This window comes from Gopherus flavomarginatus, chromosome 2 (genome assembly GCF_025201925.1).
Source record: "Gopherus flavomarginatus isolate rGopFla2 chromosome 2, rGopFla2.mat.asm, whole genome shotgun sequence".
In the NCBI taxonomy this organism is placed as follows: domain Eukaryota; kingdom Metazoa; phylum Chordata; order Testudines; family Testudinidae; genus Gopherus; species Gopherus flavomarginatus.
In genome coordinates this window covers 32,570,623-32,587,985 of record NC_066618.1, presented here as the reverse complement: position 1 = coordinate 32,587,985, position 17,363 = coordinate 32,570,623, and the positions used below count along the sequence as shown (strand labels likewise).

The following is a 17,363-nucleotide window of genomic DNA, read 5'->3' as shown; positions in this document are numbered from 1 at the left end:
GTATGTTATCTTATTCCTCTGGAATTTTCCACAGTTATTTAACATGTTAGTTTAGGCATAATTGGTTTGAGGGCTCTTGAAATTTATATCTCAGAAGTTCTTATTTACATCAGGCTTAGAGTAGTTAATTTCACTTGAGGTAAACCTGAAGTATTAGACTGCGAACGTACCTAATCCATCTCTCCTCCCCCATGACTAGAAATCCTGTGGTTAAAATAACACAGCCTCTATTCAGAGCACAAACTTAGAGCCGCTAGCTGAAGCAGACTTGGGATTTAGAGAACTCTCAGCAGATGAGTCTGTTAGGGTTTTGGTGGGGTTTTTTTATCCTACTTCTGATCCATGAGAGGAAACCAGGATCTCTCCTGTTTGCATGCAAGGTAAAAATTTCCTGCAATCTGTTTATATATCTCTGTGTGTGTCTCTGTGTGAAAACTGCAAAAATGTTGCTACTAATAGAGCAAGAAGCATTTGGCAAATGGCTTCACATTCTTTAACTGTTAATCTGGTTTTGTGGCTATTTCACTACAACAGGAGTGAAATGATGAAATGATAAGCTTACATGGAGAGAGGAGAGCAGCACTGATTCTCTCTCTGTTACATGGAAAAGAGGCTGAGTGTTTAGAGAATAGATAAAACAGGATTTGGTGCAGTAACAAAACTGGATTTTATTCTGTTCGAGTCAGCCTAATGCTAAACTAGAACCTGATTTGTTTTGTTGAATGTTAAGTAGAGTCCACTCCCAGGGTTGTCTGATCAGTGTAATCTCCATGCAAAAGCTGTGCACTCTAGGATCACACTGGATATGTTTACAGTGTATGTTAGTGCTGTTAAATAACAACAGAGCTATTATTCTGGAGTATTTCTGATGCAGTATTGCCAGATAATTAAGTGCCTTTATATGTGCTGTGTTGCTTTCAAAGACGTGGTATAGTAAAAAATCATTATCTCTTTCTTGAAACCCTATTTGATTCTGAAATCAGGCATGAAACGTAGTGCTCCAAACAGAGCTTGAACTGTATTCAGAGGTTTGAACTGCACAAATTGTACCTGCCTTGCTTCTCCCCCACAGTTTAGATTATCACAGATCCTGGGCATGAAATCAGTCCTTAGGGTCTTCATTCTTGGAAATCAGTGGTCATACCATCTGAAAATACTGGCAGTGTCCATTACTGAGATAATTGCTTGTTTAATTTTTTTTCATGTTGCCACTCACTAGCCTGCTCTTTGTGTTCTCCCTAACTGCACACAACACCAAACAAATGCTGTTACAGGTGGCATTCTGAATCCTCCAGCCCATCCACATTTTGCGGTGCTGACTTTCCCACTGCCCCCTCTCTTCCAGTTTCCTTTTTCTCTGTTTGATAGCTGGTAGAGTGGCTTCAGCCTGTGGGCTGTATTCATACAGTAAGTGGTCATCACCTGCCCCCACTATCCCCAACATGCGTCACCTCCCACTGTATGTCCTGGACTCCACTGGTCCTAAGGAGAAGCAGTCCTGAGATGGGTAGCAAAGTCAGGTTTCTCATGCCACAGACTATGCAATGCCAGTATAAAGCCATTAGGTTGGCAAAACCACGCACATCTTTAAAACTGACAGTGCCTCTTTGTCTTGTAGAGAGAAATGCAGCTTTATCACTCCGTACCACCGCTCGCTTTGTGGTACGGAACACAGAGAATTATAGTGAATACACATGCACAGCTTTTAATGATACCCATGAACAGTAAGCCATATTAAAGAGGCAGCCAAGAGGAGAGTGAATATTCTCAGGACAAAGAAATGTGGTTAGGCAGCAACTATAAAATTTCAGTCTAGAAAGTCAAGCTGATGTCATTTTAACTTCACAGGCTAGTGCCAAGAATTGTAATTTCCGTATCAAGATTCAAAGGAAAAAACCCCCACATACTTACAATTTGTTCATGTGGAAAAATGAACTTTTATGGAAGATATTTATGGGAATCTGCCAGAGGAGTGTGTGTTGTATTATTTTTGTATTGATGATGATGCGTATGTTCAGAGAACCAGTATATTTTACTGTAAGCTCCTTTACCCAAGAAAGGAGAAGCTCAAATGTGCATGAATGTTATGGAGGGAGGATGGTTCCAGCAAAACTGGTCGATAGCATCGCCAGCCTTTCTCTTTTTCTACTGTTTGAATGTTGTTATATATACAGCACCATAGATGGGCATGGTGCTTTAACAGATGAATGCAGATGATTGAAATGTAAAATGGAGGTCCTGACCACTTGGAGTCCCACCTACTTTCCAACCTAGGTAGTTAGGTTCTTCCAGTCTAAATGCCCCCGGAGTGTCAAGTTTTTGGGTATCTTTCATTTTCTGCCCTATCCTGTTGTGCACAAAACTACACTATTGAGCAGCTGCTGTGCTTCACTGCGAAGTGGCTGTGTACTAGTGGTGAGTAAATTCATGTACAGAGATGATTTAGGCAATGCTGCCAAACCTTCAGCTGCAGGGGGCCTTGGATTATGGGGATCCTAGCCCATCAGAGATGAGTTGATACTTGTGACTTATGTTCCAGTGACATGTTTTGTGGAGAACAAACAGCTTCTTCCTCCCCCTATTTAAGAGGACACCTCCATCCACTATCCCCCTAACTCCATTTGCAAGCATACATACCCATTCTGGATACATTCCCTGTTGCCTTCATGTGTTTGAACTCTCCCCTGGTGGAGGCAATTTGAGGGACAGAATCCTGTATGATCTGACCTAGCACAAAGGAGCGCTGGCTTTGAGGCTGAATCGGTTACTGCTTCTGAAGTGCTCTGAGATGCTCATGTGAAAGCTATTGAAGAAGAAATCATTATAGTATATTCATTATTAGCATTGTTTATTTACTATCTACTGGGTGAATATGGTGCTCAGGAAGGTGATGGACTAATAATAGCCATTGGATTATAGTCCAGGAATGTGATCACCATTGTGCCTAGTGCAGGCATGAATTTTACAAGCTTCTTCACATGGCTCTAGAAGAGCATCTCACCCCTAACCAGCAACACTTGCTGTCCCAGTCCTTTCATTATTAGTAGTAAACAGTGCAGTAGCTGACACATACGACAAACATCTCTCAGGAACTAACCTGACACCATCCAACTCATTTTTATTTCTAACCCAGTTGGGATTTGAACCCAGCTTTTACTGCACCACTTACCCCAAATAGTTACTCTTTATATTTGGTTTGCTATAACCCATTAGGTTATTGCCTAAACCAACAATTACTGGAGTACTGTTATTGGGGATCTGGTTGGAGAGTTGGTGTTTGCTGCACAGGGCCACCGGGGGGGGGGGGGGAATGGGGCAATTTACCCTGGGCCCTACAGGGGCCACCATGAGAGTTTTTCAGGGCCCCTGGAGTGGGGTCCTTCACGTGCTCCGGGGGCCCCGGAGCTTCCTCCGCTCCGGGTCTTCAGCGGCAATTCAACAGCGGGGGGTCCTTCCGCCCCAGGACCTGCCACCGAAGTGCCGGGTCTTCGGCGGCAATTCGGCGGTGGAGCCCCCTGCCGCCGAAGACCCCAGGCCCTCTGAATCCTCTGGGCGGCCCTGTTGCTGCAGAGTAATGGACATAAAGCTAATTCTGCAGTTCCTCACAGAAAAATGATGGCTCTTGTGCGATTTATCTTCCCAACTGGTTTCCACATACACCTCTACCTCGATATAATGCTGTCCTTGGGAGACAAAAAATCTTACCACGTTATAGGTGAAACCACGTTATATTGAACTTGCTTTGATCCACCGGAGTGTGCAGCCCTGCACCCCCAGAGCACTGCTTTACCACATTATATCCAAATTCGTGTTATATCTGGTGGCATTATATTGAGGTAGCGGTGTACTTATGAATTAATTGTCTTTAATTCTTACAGATCATTATTTGTTGTTAATGATACACTTTAAAATATAACAAAGAGTCCTGTGGCACCTTATAGACTAACAAATGTATCAGAGCATAAGCTTTCGTGGGTGAATACCCACTTCATCAGACGCATGTATTTACCCACAAAAGCTTATGCTCCGATACATCTGTTAGTCTATAAGGTGCCACAGGACTCTCTGTTGCTTTTTACAGATCCAGACTAACATGGCTACCCCTCTGATACTTTAAAATGTGTTTCATATGTTCCCTCTCTTCTGTCACTGGGGCCCAGGTCCTCAGATCTGCCGTGTCTGTGCTGCAGGGGGGCAGGGTTTGCAAAAGTGGTTTGAAGCTAGCTTTATAGTTCCCAGATCTTGAGGCCACTAAGCACCAAGGCACAATTTAGAGCAAGGTCACGGCTGCTCTAAGTTGCTCAGACTGCCCAAGTCTCAGGGACTGTTCCAGCAGGGCAAGGATTGCCAGGGCATGAGGCACTCTAGCCATATCTTTTTTTTTGCACCCACACCCCTTCCACCATGGTCTGGGGGAGGGGGGGGGAAGATAACATAAAAGCCACTACCCTAGACATACTCCACTTGGTGATTCCCTCATGCTAGAAGATTATTCGGGCAGCTTGGTCTACCATCTGCACGGTGGCTTTGTGCCAGCAGACTGGTACAAAGAACTGCAGCGGGGGTCAGAATCTGTTCCTGTGTTATGCTCAAACTGGTGAGATGGGGTAAGGGAAATCTGTGATGAACAATTCAGATAACGGCAGAAAGGATTTTGTCTCCCAAGGAATACAATCTTAGGTGACAATACAATCCCTTGTAACAAATTTTCTTGATGTTCCAAACAATATGTTTCTATATAAAACAGATCACACGCTATAACAGGCCTCATGTTATCTTCACACACCACCACTAAACAATGTGTACATTTGGAGATGTGAGACCCTTAAAGAAGTTTATAAACTTCAGGGTTAATACAAAAAAAAAATCTGATTTTTAAGACTTGGTTTGTTTTCTATTGGCTTGTGATTCAGTTCCAATTGAGGAGTGAATAGAAGTCTGGTAACAGAGAGAGAACAATATCTGGCCTTACTTTTTGATTAACAGTAGAAGTAGATGGATAACTAATTATTAGACTCCCACTAAGTGGGTGCTTTAGGTATGTACTTTCATTCTTGAGAGTATGGGTATGTCTGCACTACAATTAATAATCCTCAGCTGGCCTGCGCCAGCTGATGCGGGCTTACAGGGCTCAGGCTAAGGGGCTGTTTAATTATACTGTAGATGCTCAGGCTGGAACCCAAACTCTGAGAACCCTGCAAGGTGGAAGGATCCCGGCGCTGGGCTGAGCCTGAACATCTCCACTGCAATTAAACAGCCCCTTAGCCCAAGCCCCGCGTTCCCAAGTTGGCTGGCATGGGCCAGCTGCGGGTGTCTAATTGCAGTGAAGACATCCCCTCAGTTACTTGTGTATATCATACTGTTTTGAAATGCGAGGCACACTGTGAGCTGGTTGTTTCATTGTATGTCAAATACTTTAAAGCAGAGGAGGCATCTAGAGGCCGAGTCAGGGAAGTTCGGCGAATTGCATTGCTAGTGGTGCTGGGTGAATTTAGGAAGGAAGCAGCAATGAGGAACAAACCACTGGGCATGAGCAGTCAGTTCTTAACCCGTGCTGTCCAGCATACCAACTCCTGGATATCCATCAGATGTGTATCTCCTGGACTGTTGAAATTACCTGGTATGTCATGATGTTATCAGTGCAATGCAAACGTAGTTGCACAGAATCATGTGTGAAGACAAGGGGTTGATGTACTACCTCTTGTCTGAGAATACCTAAATCAGTAAAAATAAGCAGAAGTGACCCAGAGCCACAAAACTTAGGGGATAGTTCTTTATATTTATTTAAGGCCTCCCTCATCTGAGGGATGACTTCAAAGTCCTGTTCAGATTGGGCACTGAATCTAGGTGGTGTGAGGGGAGAGTGGGTGTTTCACCACTCAACAGTAATAAGGCCCCTCCGAGAAATTCAGATCCAGATGCAGGTTTTGATTCTGAACTCCTCTAAAGTTTGGGCCCATTTTTAAAATTAAATGTATAAATTGCCAGAGACATACATAGGGAAAATATAAGTAATTGAATAGAATATATGCAGGGCTCTAATCACATCAAAAGCACTGGAGTTTTGGTGCCTAGTCAAAGCCTCTTGATACAGAAATGATATTCCCTTTTACTTAATAGTGTGGCGCCTTGGCAGTGTGTTCCCATTCTCTCTCTCTCTCTCTCTGTCCCTCTTTCTCTTATTTTGCAGATACTGAAGCTTGGCTGTTTATGCTCTTGGCATTTTCTACCTGCAGGGAAGAAAGTGCCTCCTTCTGTTAAACCTCTGCTGTAGTCTGACGTTAAACTTTGCACTGTGCTGAGCTACGCTGCACAACTCAGCGCAGTGCCCAAAAGGGAGCCATAGGAGCCTAACAAACATAACTCTTGTGGTTTCCATGCCTGTGCCCCACACAGATCACAAACGTTTTTTAAAAATGAAAATGTACCTAGAACTTCCAGTCCTAGCATCGGGGGCAATCACCAAGCCATTGTCAAAGAGCTGCCACAACACATGATGGAGCATAACTTGACATGCCTCCTTTTGCCCCTTACCTGCCCCATGCACACTCAGTGTCTAGTTCTGAGTAGGGACTTCTGCAGTATCCATTGTAAGTTAGCTATCATCTGTGACAGCACTTCACACTAGTGGCTAAATGCTCTGTTTACGTACACCCAGGGCAATTTTAGCAATTTAGGGTTGAAAAGGGTGTATGTCAGCACAGAAAGGGCTTTATTTACTGTGTACTAACCTTTGCTGCAATCACTCATACATACTTCAGTGCAAAGTAGACATTTAAGATAGAAATACTGTTGTCAATACTGCATCTTGAAGAAACACAAATAGCCTCCTCCCTGTTCTTTATTCCATGCTGAAGATCTTTCTCTCTCTCACACACACACACACACACACACACACACACACACACACACACACACACACACACACACTTTTCACATGTTGAAACAGTCTACTTTTAACTCACATAATGCACCTTTCCTTTAAATATGAATCAAGACAAAATATTGCCCACTAAGCCAGTCATATTTTAGCCATGTTATTTTAGTGGATCTCATTTTGTAAAAGGCCTGGGATCTTATTGATAGGCAGATCATTCCTAGGGGCTGCCACAATCACAGTGCCGAGTGTCAGACAATCTCTGAGTTGATTTTTTTTTTTTTTGCAAGTTTTCTAATTGGTATTATTGCTGTCCCAGAAATTTAATGTTCTAATGACTTCCAGGAAGAGGAATTGTTTTGGTCCACGGCAGGGCCGGCTCCAGGCACCAGCATTCCAAGCTGGTGCCTGGGGCGGCAGTCTGTAAGGTGCGGCAGTCCTTGTTGTTTTGCCCCCAAGCAGCACACGGCATTGCCGCTGCAGACAGCGGGGGCAGTCCCTGTGCCCTTAGGGCAGCAGGCATGTTTCCGCGGTGCCACCAATTCGGCGGCAGCTTCTATGTTTAGCTGTCCGTGGCGGCTTCAGCTAAACATAGAAGCTGCCGCCGAATTGCCGCCCTGCCGCGGAAATGCGCCTGCTGCCCTAAGGGCACAGGGACTGCCCCTGCCGTCCACGGAGGCAATTCGGTGTGCTGCTTAGGGCGGCGAAAACAGTAGAGCCGGCCCTGGTCCACGGTCAATTATTTCTGAAGACATGCAATGCTAACAGCATGGGTTCTTTTTCTGTTGTCATTAATAAGCAGTAACTCTTACAAGCTTGAGTGAAAATACAAACATCTGTATCAAATATTTGTTTTAACTTAAAATAACTGAATTTTTAAACCAAATTTGGTTAAGTAATAATTCTCCAACAGAGGGATAATCTAGTGTTTTTTCCACAGGATCAGATGACTACGTGAGGCACCTCAATAAATGGCCTGATTTCAAAAATGCTCAATACTCTCAGCTCTCATTGAAGTCAACACAAGCTCTATGTGCTCTGTTCCTTGCCTAAAAAGGCCTAGATTCACAAAATTATTTAGGTGCCTAAAGCCTGATTGAGGAGCCTAGGTCTGGTTTTAAGTTTCTAAGTCCCAGTTTTAGGCTCCACTGTGATTCACAAAACTCCCACTGAAACTTGTAGGCATCTAAGCTCGCTTGGTGCCTAAATTGTTTCAGCAAAAAGCTTCCTAGGCACCTGTGTTTTTGCAAAAATGGTACAGGCTCTTAATTCCAAAGAGGGTCCCAGGTTGTGAATTGCTAGCAGAGAGGCTGCAGGGAGATTCTAAGATCTCCATAAGAAAGGCACCAGTCTGGTTGGCATCTGCCACTGATTAGCTTAGGCAGCTCCCTGCCTAGCATGTTGGCTTTTGTGAATTTCTGTCCTGCCTCCCTTGATTTTACTTCCTCAATCATCCACCATTTTGATGCAAGCAAGCAGTGACAAAACCTCTGCAAGCATAGATTTGGAGTGGAAAACTGACTCTTCACTTTTAAATGGTAGAAGAGAAGGAAGAGACTCAGGATTATGATCCATCACCTATAATTCAGCCTCTTCTTCCTGTTCTAGGCCATTTGGGTTTAGTCATTACGGCAAAACAATGGAAAGAGTCTGTTGCGTCTCTGAATCTATTTTGGATTTTGTCCTTGTGTGGTTTTGAGTTCGTTCTTGTTAATTACATCAGGCCAGATTTCCACAGAAACTACAATAGCATCATCAGCCTGCAATCTGTCAAGTCCCTCTGAAACCTTCAATTGCTTCGGTAAACCTAGTGTTTTTCTGTAGAGTCTCTTATGTATAAAATGCACTGTTTGAATCAAAACCCGTCTTGTACTGAGTGCAAATCCCAACATACTTATGATAGTTTTGAACTAACTGAAGAGAATGCATCCTCCTGAGAGCTCCATGGAGTGTTATTGGGATAGATGGGGTTTCCGTCATCCTTTTCATTCAATCAACCCTGAGGCTGATGATGGCTGCAGAAGCATTTTTGAATTTGCACAATGCACTGTAACATTGCTTTATATATTACAATTTTTTCCATAAGGTTAATATATTGTGCTGAATATCTAGACCACAGTAGTTCTCATCCTTTTCATTCTATTTTCATTGATGGAGCAACTGCAAAATACCTTTTGTCATACTGTTCTCTGAATTATTGGATGGCATCTGCAGCAAAATGGATGCAATGTTCCACAGTTTAATTTCAGATGTAGAATCAATACTTCATTACCTCAATCCTTTAAGCAGAAACACATTTTTCCCTGTTTGGGAAGTTGTAGCCCTTATACAGCCATTCCTCATGCTCAACCAACCATCCTGCATTAGTGTCAATGTTGATTCTTTAAGGCTCTTCCTTTAATTTTCCGCTCTGTCTTCACTTGCGTCATGTAGTAGTGGACTTGTAAGTTTAAATCTGTCCAGAAGAATATATCCAGGGAGAAGAGCTTCAGCTATTTCTTTAAATTGCTATTTTGTGCTACATTACCTGAACAGTCCCTTATTAACACAAACTAAGCTTGGAACTTTTCTATCTTTTCTAGTTTAAGTCTCTGCATTTCAGTTGTTTTTATAACAGTTTCCAGACCAAGAGCATGTTAAGGAGAGCTGGCTGGAAATCCCTGTGGTCATGTGACTCCCATAGTGCATCACAGTGGTTCAACCAAGGGGTAGAACTGACTACAAGGGGAGCTGTAAGTGCTCAGCACTTCAGATAATCAGGCCAGTCATATTTAGGTGCTTAACCTTAGGCATCTATGTTTGAAAAGTCTGGCGTTTTAAAATTAGAAATCCAAAAAAATTGAGATTAGAAACCATTTTTGAAAATGAGGCCTCATCCTCTCAGATTCATTTTCCCCATCTGTAAAACCTGGATAAGAATAGTTGCCTAAGGAGCTGTAGTGATTAATTCCATAGTGTCTGTAGAGCACTATGAACATGGAAAGCTGGATAAGTGCTAACTATTAATTATTACTTATTAACTAAAAACACAACGTAGTCATTTAGTCTCAGTTTGACTGGAATTATCCAAACATGAACCCAATATATGTATATATCAGTCTTGCTAGTCTCCAGGTAGCATCTAGCATCAGTCTTGGCACTATACATTGTTTACACCGAACCATGGTTACTTTAACTGTGTAAGTTATTTAATATCATTTTGTCAGTCAGATAAGTAAATATTTTGAACAGCTCCTGAACTCCGTAACAAGCTACAGCTATTCTGGCAATGCATATTGCTGACCAGCTCTGAACGAATAAATTGCCCTGACTTATACCCCGTGCAACCTCACTAAAGTTAATGGGGCAGTATTGGCTCATTGTGGGTTTTTTTTAATTCCTAAGCCTTTTAGAACTAATAAGATGAACAAGCCAGTTAAAGGTGTTCACAATAGAACCACTTTCCTTCAGTTCCAAATAGTATATTGCTGTGAGTCAAATCCTCCTAATCCTCTTATCCTGAATCAATTGTATTGGGGGGGCTCTGCAGCATTAGGGATGGACAGAATCCCTTCATGAGTCACTATTACAACCTCAGTGTTTGGACTCCAGCGTGGGCTCAGATATCACGGAAGTATAGTATGATAGCGGGTTTGGGATCTGTATAGCTGCAGATTCTCTGCATAACTGGGCACCTGTTCCACTGCCTTTGCCTCCCACATGTCCATGATGGAAGGATGAATTTGTTATGAACTCCATTGCCTGCTAGTTTTAGTGATAGGCCATTGTGCTTTTGAAAATGCACCAGTTAAAGAGGCTGCTCTAAGCTGTGCATCTGCAGCATTCAATCTACTGTGTGGTTTAGGATGTATTTTATGAAATATTTCTTGATATTTCCTATGACTATTTGATTTTTATTTCTTTAGGGATTCAATGCATTATATCAGTTCACTTCCCTATACAAAGGGGATCATATTACAAGCAGGAATGCTTAAGTAAAACCATCTGAGCCTTTCCAACAGCAATTTGTTGGAACTGAATGAGTGAGGAGGAGAAGGGGAAATGGGAAGACCACCAAGACTTCATGTATGAGCAATGCTATTCCACTCTTTCAGAGAGATGTAGCTTGGGCAATCTGCAGATAGGGGTTGAGTCTGCTCCAATTGAAATCAATGGCAAAACTTTCATTGACTTTAATAATGCAGCACTGAGCCCCAAAATGTTAATTTAAGGCCTGATCTGAAAACTACAACCAGGAATAGAACTTTCTAAATGACTAGTCTCACTGTCTTCTAGGGAACTATTCCCATTACTAAGGCTATGTCTACACTGCAGGGCTGCTGCAGACACGCCGTTGCAAGGTGCACAATGTAGCCGGTGTTTGTCGTTGGGAGAGAGCTCTTCCAGTAACAAAATAAAACCAACCCCAGTGAAGGGCAGTAGCTTCATTGCTGAGAGAGCTGATGACGAAGTGCTGTCCACACCGGCGCTTTTCGTTGTTAAAACTTCTGTCATTTGGGGTGGGAGGGTTCCACACCCCTGAGCGACAAAAGTTTTAACCACGAAAGTGCAGTGTAGACAAAGCCTATGTCTTAAGCTTGCTAGGAAGTGTTTGCAAGATCAGACCCATAGTACTCAGCTCTTAGGCCCTAACTCAACAAAGCTCTTAAGCTCATGTTTAACTTTAAGCATGGTTTTAAATCTCATTGACTTAAATTTAAGCAGGTGCTTAAGTGATTGGCTGAACTGGGTCTTCAGTAGAGATGCAGTTTATAGCAACGTTCACTTAACTGGTACCCTGGATTGGGAATTAGTTTTGTAAAATCCTATTAAAGGAATTCCACATCTTCATTTTTGCTGGGCTTCCTCTGAAATCTCTTGGTAGACATTGGTCTTTGGAAGTTGATTTTTAATATCTCTGGACATCTACAGCTCTACCCCTATATAATGTTGTCCTCGGGAGCCAAAAAATCTTACTGCATTATAGGTGAAACCGTGTTATATCGAACTTGCTTTGATCCATCAGAGCACATCCCTCCCACCCTACCCCCAGAGCACTGCTTTACCATGTTATATCCGAATTCGTGTTGTATCGGGTGGTGTTATAACGGGAGAGAGGTGTGCTTATTTATCGAGTACCAACCATGTGCATGGTGCTGTTCACATACAGAAGACAGAGGGTGGGATCCACAAAATCACTGAGGCACCTAGACCCCAGACTTAGGTGCCTAAATGCAGGGTGTAGACACGTAAGTCCCAGTTTCAGCTCCACTGCGATCCACAAAACTCCCACCCAACCTATAGGACCCTAAACTCACGCAGCACCTACATTTTTCAGAGTAAAAACTTCCTAGGCATCTGTGTTCCTACCTTTGGGTATGCACAATCCTGCCTCACTAGCTGTCTGGATACCTATCTAAGCCCCAGAGTGAGTGACTGGACCAGGGAAAGATAGGCATTCACCCACCTAAGTCACAGGCGGGACCCAATCTGCTAGTCAGCCTCCAAGCACGCCTACTGGATCGACTCCCATTCAGAATTGAGGAGGTAGTGGTGATGGTGCTGCCAGTGCCCAACTTATAACTTTTAGCCTAGTGATTAGAGACCCAGGTTCAAATCTCACCTCTGCTAGTGTAGGCAAAAGGGTTTGAACAGGGGTTTCCTACCCCCCAGGAGAGGTCTTCAATCATAGCTATGGGATATTCTGATGTGGGGCTCCCTCAGTCTCTCCTATTGAAGTTGTTGCATTCTGGATAAATAATGAAAAAAATAGTTGCAAAGAGTCCTGTGGCACCTTATAGACTAACAGACGTTTTGGAGCATGAGCTTTTGTGGGTGAATACCCACTTCGTCAGATGCATGTCCATCTACGGCGGCCAGGGGTCAGCTCCCTCATGCATCTGACGAAGTGGGTATTCACCCACGAAAGCTCATGCTCCAAAACGTCTGTTAGTCTATAAGGTGCCACAGGACTCTTTGCTGCTTTTACAGATCCAGACTAACACGGCTACCCCTCTGATACTTGAAAAAATAGTTGGAGCATCAGGAACGGACCCAGAGTCTTCTACTTCCCAGGTGGGTGCCCGTGCTCTATCTCTCTGGCCCAATGACTGTTCCACTGTGGATAAATACTTAGACAGTCATTGGGCTGGCAAAATTGAGAGTGACTCTAGTCCAGTGGTTAGGGCACTGTGATGCTTCAGGGTTGTGAGGCTGCTACCTTGCTACCATCTGCCCTTAGCATGAGGAAGCCTGTCTATGGCGGCCAGGGGTCAGCTCCCTAACTCCGCTGATCACAAGCAACACAGTATCAGAGGGGTAGCTGTGTTAGTCTGAATCTGTAAAAGCAGCAAAGAATCCTGTGGCACCTTATAGACTAACAGACGTTTTGGAGCATGAGCTTTCGTGGGTGAATACCCACTTCGTCAGATGCATGTAGTGGAAATTTCCAGGGGCAGGTATATATATGCAGGCAAGCTAGAGATAATGAGGTAGGTTCAATCAGGGAGGATGAGGCCCTGTTCTAGTAGTTGAGGTATGAAAACCAAGGGAGGAGAAACTGGTTCTGTAATTGGCAAGCCATTCACAGTCTTTGTTTAATCCTGAGCTGATGGCATCAAATTTGCAGATGAACTGAAGCTCAGCAGTTTCTCTTTGAAGTCTGGTCCTGAAGTATTTTTGCTGCAGGATGGCCACCTTAAGGTCTGCTATAGTGTGGCCAGGGAGGTTGAAGTGTTCTCCTACAGGTTTTTGTATATTGCCATTCCTAATATCTGATTTGTGTCCGTTTATCCTTTTCCATAGCGCCTGTCCAGTTTGGCTGATGTACATAGCAGAGGGGCATTGCTGGCATATGATGGCATATATTACATTGGTGGACGTGCAGGTGAATGAACCGGTGATGGTATGGCTGATCTGGGTAGGTCCTGTGATGGTGTCGCTGGTGTAGATATGTGGGCAGAGTTGGCATCGAGGTTTGTTGCATGGATTGGTTCCTGAGCTAGAGTTCCTATGGTGCGGTGTGCAGTTACTGGTGAGAATATGTTTCAGGTTGGCAGGTTGACTGTGGGCGAGGACTGGCCTGCCACCCAAGGCCTGTGAAAGTGTGGGATCATTGTCCAGGATGGGTCGTAGATCCCTGATAATGTGTTGGAGGGGTTTTAGCTGGGGACTGTATGTGATGGCCAGTGGAGTCCTGCTGGTTTCTTTCTTTCTTTCATTCACACCTCAACTGCTAGAACAGGGCCTCACCCTCCCTGATTGAACCTACCTCATTATCTCTAGCTTGCCTGAATATATATACCTGCCCCTGGAAATTTCCACTACATGCATCTGACGAAGTGGGTATTCACCCACGAAAGCTCATGCTCCAAAACGTGTTAGTCTATAAGGTGCCACAGGATTCTTTGCTGCTTTCACAAGCAACACAGACCCTTTCCTCTCGTCCTGCACAGGCTCCACTGTCCCTCTGTGGATTAGGGATAGGTACCCTGAGCCCTGTGAACATCTGCCTGGAAGGTCCTTCCCCTGCTCCACTGAACACTCATAGTAGTTAGTCACAGCTCCCAGCTTACCAGTACACCCCAGCTCACCAGTTTTACCTCTGATCACTGCTCTGTTTAACACACAGCATTTAGATACGTTTATACACAGATGCCAACTTTTCCTTTACCGGGGGGGGGGGCTCCACCCCTGCTTCATCCTGAGGCCCTAACCCCACTCCACCCCTTCCCCCAAAGCCTCACCTTCACTTTGCCCCTTCCTGCCCTCATTCCAGCCTGTCCCCAAAGGCCCTGCCCTTTCCCCAGCTCTTCCCGCCCCCACTCTGTCCCCTCTCCGAGGCCCCTGTCCATTTGCTGCTCTCCACCCTCCCCAAACCCCTTCCCGAACTGCCAAACAGCTGTTTGATGGCAGCACGGCCCCCATCAGCTGTTGGGCGGCAGCGCCCCACCATCAGCTGATGAGCGGGCCGGAGATCAGCTGTGACAGGTGAGTGCTGCGCATCCAGAGTCAGTGCCTACGGGTTTATAGTGAAACCAAGCAAAAGTTTATTTTACAAAGAGATTCAAATGCTAGCAAGTGGAAATGTTAGAGCCAAAGGGGTACATATCAAATAAAGTCATAACACACATTCTAGAAGCTAGATTTATTTACTTAGATACTTTTGTGTCTTATAGAGCAAAGCTCACCCCAAAGTCCTTCCAGAGTTTTCAGCCAGGCCTTGCTGTGATCCTTTTTACATCAGACAAAACACACTGCCATTTGTCCCTTTGGTGAAGGATACTGTGCGTCTCTTTGCAACCTCAGATATATCAAAACAGTCCTTTGAGCTTTAGTCATAAACAGACACCCTCCTGCTGAGTGTTTCTTCCTGTAGATTTCACGATCTTGTTAGTTTTGCATTCTTGATCAGCTGGTGGCTCAGTATGCAAATAGACAATGACCAGACAGAGAGAGACGCATTTACTGCCCCATGCCTGAACAGGCTTGTCACCTCTTAGTGACCTGCTTTGAACTTCAAGGATTTAAGAACATAATTTCCAGTATAGGTCCATAAGTTCTTAAATATTATCTGTATTTCACAATCATTACAATGACCAGTGGGCTACTGGCTCTCAGGAGGGACCGTATAGGCCAATCTGTGGTGAATTATGGTGCACATACCTGATGCAAGGATCCTGTGTACCCCTTCTGCACTCTGGCAGTTGGCAGAAAGAGGTTTTTGGGGTCACAGACTCCCACCTGGGAGGTGGGAGACCCTGGGTCCATTCCCCCTCTCCCAGCTACTCTTCATTACTTATCTAGAGTGCAACAAGAGGGATTGAGAGAGCCCCACATCAGAATATTCCATAGCTCCAGGGTTAGACTGGTCTCCGGAGGGGAGGGGAGGGAAACCCCTGTTCCTTCCTCTGACAGGGAGAGGGGAATTGAACCTAGGTCTCCTACATATTGGCCTGTGTGCTAACCACTAGGCTAAATGTTTGTGTGGAGTGAGGCAGATACATCACTCATTCCTGCAAGTAACTGCGTAGATACCTAAGCCACCTGCCTACAAACAGCTGGTTCCCACTCAGAGTGCTAAGCAGCATGAGGTGCCTTCCTGCAGCCTGAACACCATGATGCTCAGCATTGCAGTGCCTAAGTCCCCTTGTGGCTCTCACCCAGAGCCTGCGGAAGATTCATGGGACAATCTAATTCAAAGACAGACCATATTTGATACATACAACATAGATTCAAACCTCCAGAGACTCTGGTCTCTTTGCTTATTTGTTCGTGGCTACAGCCATCTGTGTCTCTATCTTGCTCTGTATATGTGTGTTGATTTTTAGGCAGAAGGAAAGGGAGGAAGTGCTGCACTTTAATGATAGCATGGAGGAAAGCACAAAGGTGAGAGCAGGAGAAAGGTACAAATACAGCATTTAGAATGTAGGCAGAATTAAAATACAAGTGGTATTTTTGAAGTGCCTAATGTATGGTAATAAAGCCTATGAAATTTTCTTTACATTCGGTTAGCATTTCTATGGGCATACATCTGTCTCTCACATCACAATAGAACATTTCCTAATGTATAGAGGTATATGCAGTAAAAGTGCAATTACTGTACAGATTAAAGTGCTAGTCAGGGGACGTGCATAGAAAATAAAGATCACATTCAAATTCCATGCTCAGTTAATCCAAATGAACCTCGGCATTACCTCTTACTACAAGTGTCCTGGGTTATATTCCTACTGTAAAAATCAGTTGTCTGAACAGCTATTTGCATGTGCAACCACCCAATTTGCTCATCGAATCAGTGCAGCTGCATGTAACTGTAGAGATGAACAGCACGTGGCCCAAAATGTATAATTCTGAACAAACGGTGAATTCCCTTTTCCAGTCTGGCCCACTTTGGCCTGCTCTGGTGGCACAAAGGAGCCTAAAAGGATCTCCCCACCTGGAGATTGTATAATCCAGGTCCTGCAGCACCACTCCCTCCAGCCTCCACTGTAGAGGCCAAATCTAGTCCATAATTCCTTTCAGTGGAGGTAAGACTAAATCTCTTGAGGCCTTTTACCGAATTTGTTATTGAGAAAGTCTGGCTAATTAGGGATACCACTGTGGAGACAAATGTGCTGTTACCAAATTCTAAAATAAGAGGTTAAAGAAACCAAGCAGAGACAGGTTTGCTCCACACTAAGTGAATTCCTTCTTATCTTTATTGCTCCCCCCTCCCCCAAACCTGTCACTGATTTTTGGTCCATTAGTGATTTTTTTTCTTGTCTCTGATTTTTCTGTCAAAGACTCTCGAGGTATGAAGGGAATATTGTCAGATCTCATTCACATGATGGAAGAGGCATAAAATCCACTCCATATATCATGTGCCCCTGGTTTCCAACACCACAAAGGATTTCTTCAAGCCCTCCTCATTATCTTGTGTCACATTTTAATAGAAAAGCTAAAAGGCTGGTGCCAAATGGCCTCATTTATCACATTTAATAGACTATTCTTTTAAGCCCATGAAATACAC

General features: G+C 44.1%; 2 protein-coding genes across 4 annotated transcripts in view; one reads left to right on the top strand and one right to left on the bottom strand.

The window, feature by feature from the left end:
- LOC127044377 (uncharacterized) overlaps window positions 1–17,363 on the bottom strand; it is a 564,702-nt gene that overhangs the window by 199,513 nt on the left and 347,826 nt on the right. The window lies entirely within an intron of this gene.
- Window positions 215–17,363, top strand: part of JCAD (junctional cadherin 5 associated) — an 83,647-nt gene continuing 66,498 nt past the window's right edge. For all 3 annotated transcript variants that reach the window (XR_007772465.1, XR_007772459.1, XR_007772458.1), the window contains exon 1: window positions 215–380. The gene's annotated coding sequence lies outside the window, so the exon portion shown is untranslated. The remainder of the gene's footprint in view (window positions 381–17,363) is intronic.